Source organism: Solanum dulcamara, chromosome 2, assembly GCF_947179165.1.
Source record: "Solanum dulcamara chromosome 2, daSolDulc1.2, whole genome shotgun sequence".
Taxonomy (NCBI): Eukaryota; Viridiplantae; Streptophyta; class Magnoliopsida; order Solanales; family Solanaceae; genus Solanum; species Solanum dulcamara.
In genome coordinates, this window is record NC_077238.1 from 22,411,955 (window position 1) to 22,420,630 (window position 8,676).

Here is an 8,676-nt window from a genome sequence, read left to right on the forward strand (position 1 = left end):
GCACCAAAGATCAACTCTTAGTCTGTTTTTATTTGCCTTGGTGATGGATGGATTGACGCGACAAATTCAAGGTGAGGTGCCATGGTGTATGCTTTTCACGGACGACATAGTCCTGATCGATGAGACTCGTAGCGGAGTTAACGCTAAGCTAGAGGATTGGAGACATACCTTGGAGTCTAAAGGGTTTAAGCTTAGTAGGACCAAGACAGAGTACTTAGAGTGCAAGTTCAGTGAGATACCTCAGGAGGTTGGCGCGGAGGTTAGGCTTGGTGACCAGGCCATCCAAAAGAAAAGTAGTTTCAAGTACCTTGGGTCTATCATGCAAGGCAGCGGGGAGATTGACGATGATGTCACACATCGTATTGGGGCAAGGTGGATGAAATGAAGGCTCGCTTCTAGTGTTCTATGTGACAAGAAGGTGCCACCACAGCTTAAGGTCAAGTTCTACAAAGTGGTGGTTAGACCGGCTATGTTATATGGGGTGGAATGTTGGTCAGTTAAGGTCTCTCACGTTCAAAAGATAAAAGTTTCCAAGATGAGAATATTGAGATGGATGTGTGGGCATACCAGGAGCGACAGAATTAGAAATGAGGCTATTTGGGACAAGATAGAAGTGGCCTCGGTGGAAGACAAGATGAGGGAAATGCGACTGAGATGGTTTGGGCATGTGAAGAGGAGAGACACAGATGCCCCAGTACGGAGGTGTGAAAGGTTGGCCATGGATGGTTTCAGAAGAAGTAGGGGTAGGTCGAAGAAATATTGGGGAGAGGTGATTAGACATGACATGACGCAGTTACAGCTTACTGAAGACATGACCTTAGATAGGAGGGTGTGGAGGACCCATATTAGGGTAGAGGGCTAGTACATAGTCTCGTTATTCTTCCTTATTAGTAGGCGCATTAGCGCACTATAATTTCTTATGCTCTGATTTCTGTTATTATCTATTTTATCGGTGTCGCTTTCGTTATTTGTTTTTCCTTATCACTTCGAACTTCTTAGCCTTATCTGACCTCTTTTTATGCTTCTATTGAGCTGAGGGTCTCTCGGAAATAGCTGTCCTATCTTGGTAGGAGTAAGGTCTGCGTACAGTTTACCCTCCCTAGAACCCACGTTGTGGGATTCCACTGGGTTGTTGTTGTTGTTTGACTAATTAAGTCCAAAGGGGAAATTGTTATTTAGGATATTGCTCTGTCTCGCCCTGCTTCTTGGATAATATTTTCAAACTTCATGGTTTACCTGTTTTAATCGCTAGTGACAGAGATCCTATTTTTATTAGTAGCATATTTTAAAAGGAATTTTTGACTGTTCAAGGTATTGTTTTACAGTACTATAACATATCACTCTCAGATTGATAGAAAAATTGAGATCCTTAATCGATATCTTAAAACTTATTTAAGGTATTTTTGTACTGATGCACTGGCTGATTGGGTTTCTTATTTGCCTTTAGTAAAATGGTGGTACAACTTTAGTCCACATTTTGCTATTCAAACTTCTCATTTTAAAATCTTGTATGGTTATTCTTCGCCACTACATTTTTTTTATTTATCAAAAAACTTTGAGATTGATGTTATTGAATTTGACATTGAACGGACTATCAGATAAATTCAATATAATAGACGCCTGATATAATTCTACTAACATTGGGCCAAATTCCACTTGCAAGGAGCTCAACAGAGAATGCTCTTTCGGGCCAATTCTCTCATACATGCTAGAAAGTTCCAACTGGAGGATTGGGTGTATGTAAAACTGCAGCCTTGTAGATAATCCTCCTTGTTTATATTTCCTTATTCTAATATATATAAGCCAACAACATAGAGGACGAACACAACTTTCAAAAATTGTAATTTGTGCTAGAAATGTAATAGGATGAATAGGGGCATTCGTGGAATTGTAAAATTCCACAGTGATGAAATCACAATTTTGGTGCATTCATTGTACGTGAGACAACTGTACTTGTTTGATCCTTGAGAAAACTGTAATTTTAAAATTCTTAATCAAAAATGAATTAAGTTCAAAAAAAAATAAAAAATCTTAAACCGTATTCTCTCTGATTGAAGGACGAATATTAGAGGATTTGGAATAACTTCTCGGTGGTCAGAACTAACGGCGGAGGACGGCAGTGACAAGGCCAAGCCTTGATTCCGACTCTTCACGGGTCGTTTCTCTTCGGCTATGTTTATTGTTCATCTTTCTAAGACTTTAATTTCTCCAAAAAACAATACTATGATTAATTAATTTGTGGGTGCTCTTCTTAGGTCTTTCGATTTAGTACTCTTTCCAATGAGTTTTAACTTTATTTCTGATGTCTATCCAGTATTTCTGCATACATGAATGCTCTTATGACGACTTCTTCTGAATTTAGTTTTAGAAATTTCGTCAGGTAAGACGAGCTCCATTACTCCATAACAATAATAGGAGTTTCACAATAACAACATCATGTACAAACTACACATTTTTTAGATTTTATTATGATTACGTTTACATACACCAGGTGTTTGAAGAAGTTCAACTGAGAATTTTTTTCATTGTTGAGCCGGAATCTTTCAGTTTTCTATACTTTTTAATTTCTTCCATGGCTAACTTTCTAAGTTCTTTCCCTTATGTTAATTTAGTTATTTGCCTTTAAGGTCATATTCATATGGGCTGTTGCATGTAGGTAATTCTCTGCTAAATAAGAATTTTACTATTTTAACCTAAGATTTGAAATTGGGGTTTCTTAGAATTCAAATGAAAGTTGCAAAATTAGGAGGGTTTAGAATTGAATTAATCTCTTAAGTACAAAATGCAGATAGTCTTATTTGTAGTTCAAGAATAACAAATGGACAAAGTCTACAATGAAGCTGCTTGATAGACCTATGGACGACTCATATAAGGAGTTGAATTTTCTTTTTCTGAGAGAAGTTATAGGAATTTGTAGCAACTTTTATCTTTCTTATCGATGGTTATGATATTTGCTTTCAATTCTCCTAGTTTTTCCTTTGTTGACTGCTGTAAGATTATTTATTTGAAAAATAAGTGATGATCAAATTTCCACTTCATTTCTTCAATTTGTTAACTATATTCTAGGTATACTATAACTGTGACGCCAAACTGTGTTCTCTTGACTATTGAGAATGTTGATCTCATTTGCTATACTCGATGATTATATTTTATTTTTGTAGGTTTAATGACTAACGAAAACACATATTGTGTTTTCTAACTTATGCTTTTTGGCAGCTATCAGGCATTGGGCGTATTGGGATCTAGAAATATTTTGTGATGAACGTACAAGAAAATCCTCTTTGAATTTGCCAAAGATCTTTAGAACTCATTTATTTCTCTCAGGGGTGACTTGCTTTGATTTTGGTGCATTTCATGTAACAGGCTTGTATGGGATCGAAATATGGGTGTCCCATCCTTATGGCGAGCAACAAATGTTGTTGGATTGTAAGTGGCTATACATATCCTTCTCCTTTAAGGTTATTCTTCCCAATTCCATTTCATTATATCACTATAGAATAGTCTGGATGAGATGTTGTAATGACCCTGATGGTCGTTTTTGGAATTTTTCATAAAATAACCATTTTACCTCTCCCTTTAGTTGTCTCGAGTCATTTCTGATTGGTACTGGTGTTGGTTTTAGAAAATTCTATGAAAAAGATGAGTTTTGGAAAGTTTTAAGTTTAAAAGTCCTTAAATGTTCAAAAGTAGTATTTTGGGTCAACTGGAGCTATGGGTCTCAGAATGGAATTTCGTCGATTCCAGCAGCTCTGGAATGTAAAAATTGGTCTAGAAGAGTTTACGAAATTATTTTGGAGTTGTAACGAAGATTTGAGGTCATGCGTTGGGATTTTGAGAAATTTTAGGCCAACGTTTGACTTTGGGCAACTTTTGAAGATCCGATGCATGGAATGAAATTTTGAAGACTCTGTTAAATTCGGGGGATGGTTTTGTCTAAAAGAAGTGTTGGTTGAATTTTTAGAGATTCCGAGCCCGTTTTGGTATTTTGAAGGCCTAAGTTGGTTTAGTTGAAACTTTTTGAGTTTTGGGTCAAGGAGACCCCAAATTTAAATTTTGATGGTTTCATCAGCTCCGAAATAGCCGAATTAGGCTAGTAGCATTATCGGCACGAATATCGAGACAATTAATACGAGTTTGGGACCATTTGATGCTTTTTACTTTGAAAGTTAGTCTATGGTTGATTTTGGTCAACATTCTTGGAAAACGCATTCGGATGAAAATTCTGACAGTGCGGTTAGTTTTGGAATGTCTTTTTTGGTCTAGAATGACCTTTGTTCGCTTCCCGAGGCTTTCGATCTAATCCTGAGGTCCGTTGTGGAATTTAACTTAAACTGTCACTTGGGTGTGGACCTACTTTTTATTAAAATAACCTCGTATGAGAATTTCGAATGCTCCATTGAGTTTGGAACGTCGAATTTGGTGGGGTAACATATCTCGTTTGCACGCACGGGGTTTCGAATGAATCCCTAGCACCCGTCGGAGATTTTCGGACTATGCCAAAAATAGGGGTGCAGCAGCAGTGCTGGTGCCACATTTTTAGGTAATTTCTCCAACTTTAAAACACCATAACTTGAGTTCTAGATATCCAAATTGGGTGATCCAAAAGGAAAACTTGTGAGATGTTTTGAGGAGAACGCGTTGGGGAGCTCGAAAACTGATTTGGGGCATTCGATTGAGGTAAAATCTTGATTTTTAATGTTGCACTGAGTATTTTCGAAGTGAAATTTTTAAGAACTTTGGAAATTAATTTCTTGGTCTATATAAACTCGATTCTTGCGATTCAAAGGTCTGACTTCAAGAGAGTTCCGATGGGAGCGCATTGATGAGCTTAGGGAGTGCATTAGAAGTTTCGTTGGAGGTAAATTTGATGTTTAAGCTGATGTCTTTTAGTATTTTCAAGTTGGTATTTCGATGAAATTTGGGGGCTTGCTTCTTGGTCATTTTAGCTCCGTTTTCAGTATTTCTTGAGTCTAAATTGTGGATTTTTTCGCAAGAAACATCGTGACGTAATTAGTTTTGTTTGTTGAAACATCGTTTGTGGTAAATTTTGTCCCTAAGCGACTAACCTCCTTAAATTATCCTTGAATGGTAAAATTATGCATGGACTGATTTTCATACTTTTCGAGCGTTGAATTGTTCTATAATTGGGACACAAGTTCTCTAAGCGCAAATGTACCTTTTTACAGAGTCAAATTCAAGATTTCCGGCGTAGGTCTCACAATTTCGTTTTAGACCCGATTTTTGGTCCGACTCCGAAAATTATGTTCTTGGTGTCAAAACATTTGTATTAATATGTAGATCATCAATTTGATAGTGTGGAAGAATTTGGAGTCATTTTTGGAGTGAAAAGCTATCGGAAAGTGGACTTGGAGTGCGCATGTTCGGCTTCGAGCTAGGCTACGGTCTGCCCCTTTTGACTGAAATCTATTAGATATCGTGTTGTATATTTTACATATGACTTAGGTGAGTATTTGTTGAGATTAGCATTCTCCTCATCCGATTCTGTTTTCTTGTTTTCGGGTGAGCTTTAAGCTAGAATAGTCCCGTAATATCCTTGGATTATATTGTGGGCTTTGGTTGTGGTGTTGACTTAGCATTATTATCTTGTTTAGGATTGATATTGATGGACTTAGGCTATGTTTGATCCATAGGTGCTTTATCAGGTGTTTATTGCCCTCGTAGCTAGGCGTAGCATCAAGTAGGACTTATTATGGATAGGATACCCTTTTACGTTAGTGCTTGAGACTTCATAGGTTTGGCTTACCTGTGTTCGTTGGGAGCTGAGGTGGCATATTTTGGGTTAAGGCGTCGACCTTAGAGATATTTCTCCCCCTGCTGATTTTGAGCCATGTCTCGATTGTTCGCATTTGTTTAGTTGTAGGCTTAGGATGCTTTTTTGTCTTGTACCTTTTGATTGGGCTCGAGGCCGTGCTCGAGGAGCGATTGGATCCCAGTTTAGTCCCTTTTTTCCCTGACTGTGTGGTTTTGGCTCAATGTTAGTATTTGTATTGTGTGTTTCTTGTTTGGATGTTGGTGATGACATACTTGCCTTGATTGAGTATATTCGCTCATTTTGTGGTACGATCCTGGTATTTCATTGGTTTTTAACTACTAATTTTGAGAAGGCGTTCTCACACTTTTATTATTTTTAAACTGGTTTTTAATGGGAGTCGTAACACTTGGACTACTATGATAAAATGATTTGAGATTTACGAGGCATCGAGGACGTGCTCTGTTATATACTGACAGTTTTGAGGCATCAAGGATGCACTCAGTTTCTATTGATATGCGGCGCAACGTCGTCCTTTTATACTGTCTTCATCCAGGATGCCTTTAGCCTGTACTTGATTATTCGGTGTGGTGTCGTCCTTTTCTACATCGGCTTGGCCACTCATTTTCCGGTACCATTACAAGGATACTATATATCTATGTAAGACCTCGTTCAGGTCCAGGCAATTTATATTGACTTCCCGCGTTCCTTATGGTCCACTTTAGCCAATGCACCACGGGACTGGATGAGGGAGTCATATGGATCCCACCTGGCTGGTCGAGGGCAGGGTGGGTCTATACACTTGTTGTCGCTGTTGATTGCCGAGAGCCACCGATGATGTTACTGGTTTTTACTACAAACTTGCATTCATTGGCATTACCTATCACCAATATATTTGTTTGTTGTTTGGTTCCCTGGTTTATGGAGGTCGGGGGTATGTTTGTCCTTGTTTGCACCTTCCGGAGGTATGGGCGTTTGGTCGGTTATTGTATGATTATGTTTACTCTTATCTCTTGTTGTACTTGTAGTTGATACCTTCGGTTGTATTGGTAGTTGATCTACGGGGTATTTGAGTTGGATGGTGGTTGGTCATTTCCGCTAGGCTCAATCGGAATAGTTCCTAGGTGATTATGTGGTTAGAGTTGTCGGATAGCATTGTAGTTTTATTAGTAGACTCCTATGATGCATTCTTCGTGTTAGTAGGGTTGTTGGATTGCGTTTCAGGTGTGTTTCTTTGACTCTACTCCTTTATTTATGTCTCTAGTCTCTTTGTCTTATTTCTTGTCATTATTGTGATAATTTCTGATTAGTTACTTGTGCAGTATTTACCTGATTATATGTTAATTATACTTGCTTTATCTTTGGAGCTCAGTCGGTCTATGCCTACTAAGCTTTATCTTTGGAGCTCAGTCGGTCTATGCCTACTAAGCTTTATCTTTGGAGCTCAGTCGGTCTATGCCTACTAAGTACCATTCATTTGGTACTCATACTAAACTTCTGCCCCCTGTAGATCATAGTATGGGTTATCGCGATTGATTGGACTAGTGCAGAGCAGCTTCTGATTCGGAGATTTGGTGAGATCCTAGCGTTCGAAGTTGCCAATTTCCATCCATGCCATATCAAGAATAGTCTTTACTTACTTTCGAAGACTGTCTGTACTCATATTGTATTTGTAAAAGTCTTGTACTTCTGTTTTGGTTTAGATGCTCAATTACTGACTGATGACAAGTCTTGGGGTGGTTTCTTGTGTTTGTTTCAATTGTTCTTTCTCTTCTCATTATCACTTACTTTCCACTTTGTTTATCCCTCTTCCGCTTGATAGCCCATTGCCTCTAGTTCCGGGCTAAAGGTTAAGAATTAGGCTTACCTGCTGGTGGGTGTTAGCAGGTATCATCACGGCCTAAGAAATTGGATTGTGACAGATGTTTGAAGCTTTATCTCCTCTTTATATTCTCCTTTCTCTATGTTATGGTTCTTCTATGTGCTGCTACGTTTGGGGGTTGGTTTCTTTTTTATAGCAATTGCACTTATGATTTCATTAATTCCACAATTTATAATTTTATAGTGGGTTGATGTTCGAACGAAAATGGTCTATATACCTTCACTTGCTAAGGATAAGACTGCGGACAAAGTATTCTCCATAGATCCCACTTATAAAATTACATTGGATATGTTGTAATTATTGTAGTTTGTAATTCTAATGATATGATTGTGGTATGAATTTTCAATTAATTAGACACTTGACCGTTCCTTCCAACTTTGGCATGGATGTCGTTTCTACATGATTTTCCAAGAGCTAATGGTTGACTCTAGCATTGATAATTACTTCAATTCTTTTTTAGATGGGAAAGACAAAGCAAAATAAGTTTATGTTAGGAAGAGTTGATTTGCAGTTGCTAAGTAGCGAGAGTACTTTTACAAAGTAATTGTTTTACTCATGAACATAAAGGTAAATGCAGAAATTTCTTTGGTCTGAAATGTTTCAGATACACTAGATACCTTGCTGATCTTTGAATAATTTTAGGACTTGATTGTATTGTTAATATATAATTTTCAAATGCAGTAAATTTTTCGTATTTCAGTGATAATATTTTTTGAAGATGGTCAATGTTTGCACATAAATTTAGAAGCTCCTAGCAGTAGATTTTGTCTTTGAGCTTCAAATTTGTTTCTCATATTTTATCATCTTAAAATGTAGAGGTTAGTTAGATATGAATACTAGAACATCAAATAATATTCTGAAATGCTCAAAGATTACGCTACTAAAATAGTGTTAAAAGAAAGGTAAAGCTCTAATGGTGAAATGATAGGATATGATAGAACTAGATTCACATTTATGTTTTTCTTCACTTAATTTATGTTTGGATATGGGAATTTACTTAGGTGTGCAATATGTTCAATTCAAG

The 8,676-nt window shown here is 37.4% G+C and overlaps 1 long non-coding RNA gene across 2 annotated transcripts; it reads left to right on the forward strand.

The window, feature by feature from the left end:
* Positions 1–1,968: 1,968 nt before the first annotated feature.
* LOC129880440 (uncharacterized) lies at positions 1,969–7,517 on the forward strand. Of its 2 annotated transcripts, none has more exons than XR_008765390.1 (2): positions 1,969–3,458; positions 7,281–7,517. It is a non-coding gene; the product is annotated as an uncharacterized LOC129880440 (long non-coding RNA). The 2 variants fall into 2 exon arrangements; XR_008765389.1 differs by having other exon boundaries at positions 1,969–3,426.
* The last annotated feature ends 1,159 nt before the right edge of the window (positions 7,518–8,676 follow it).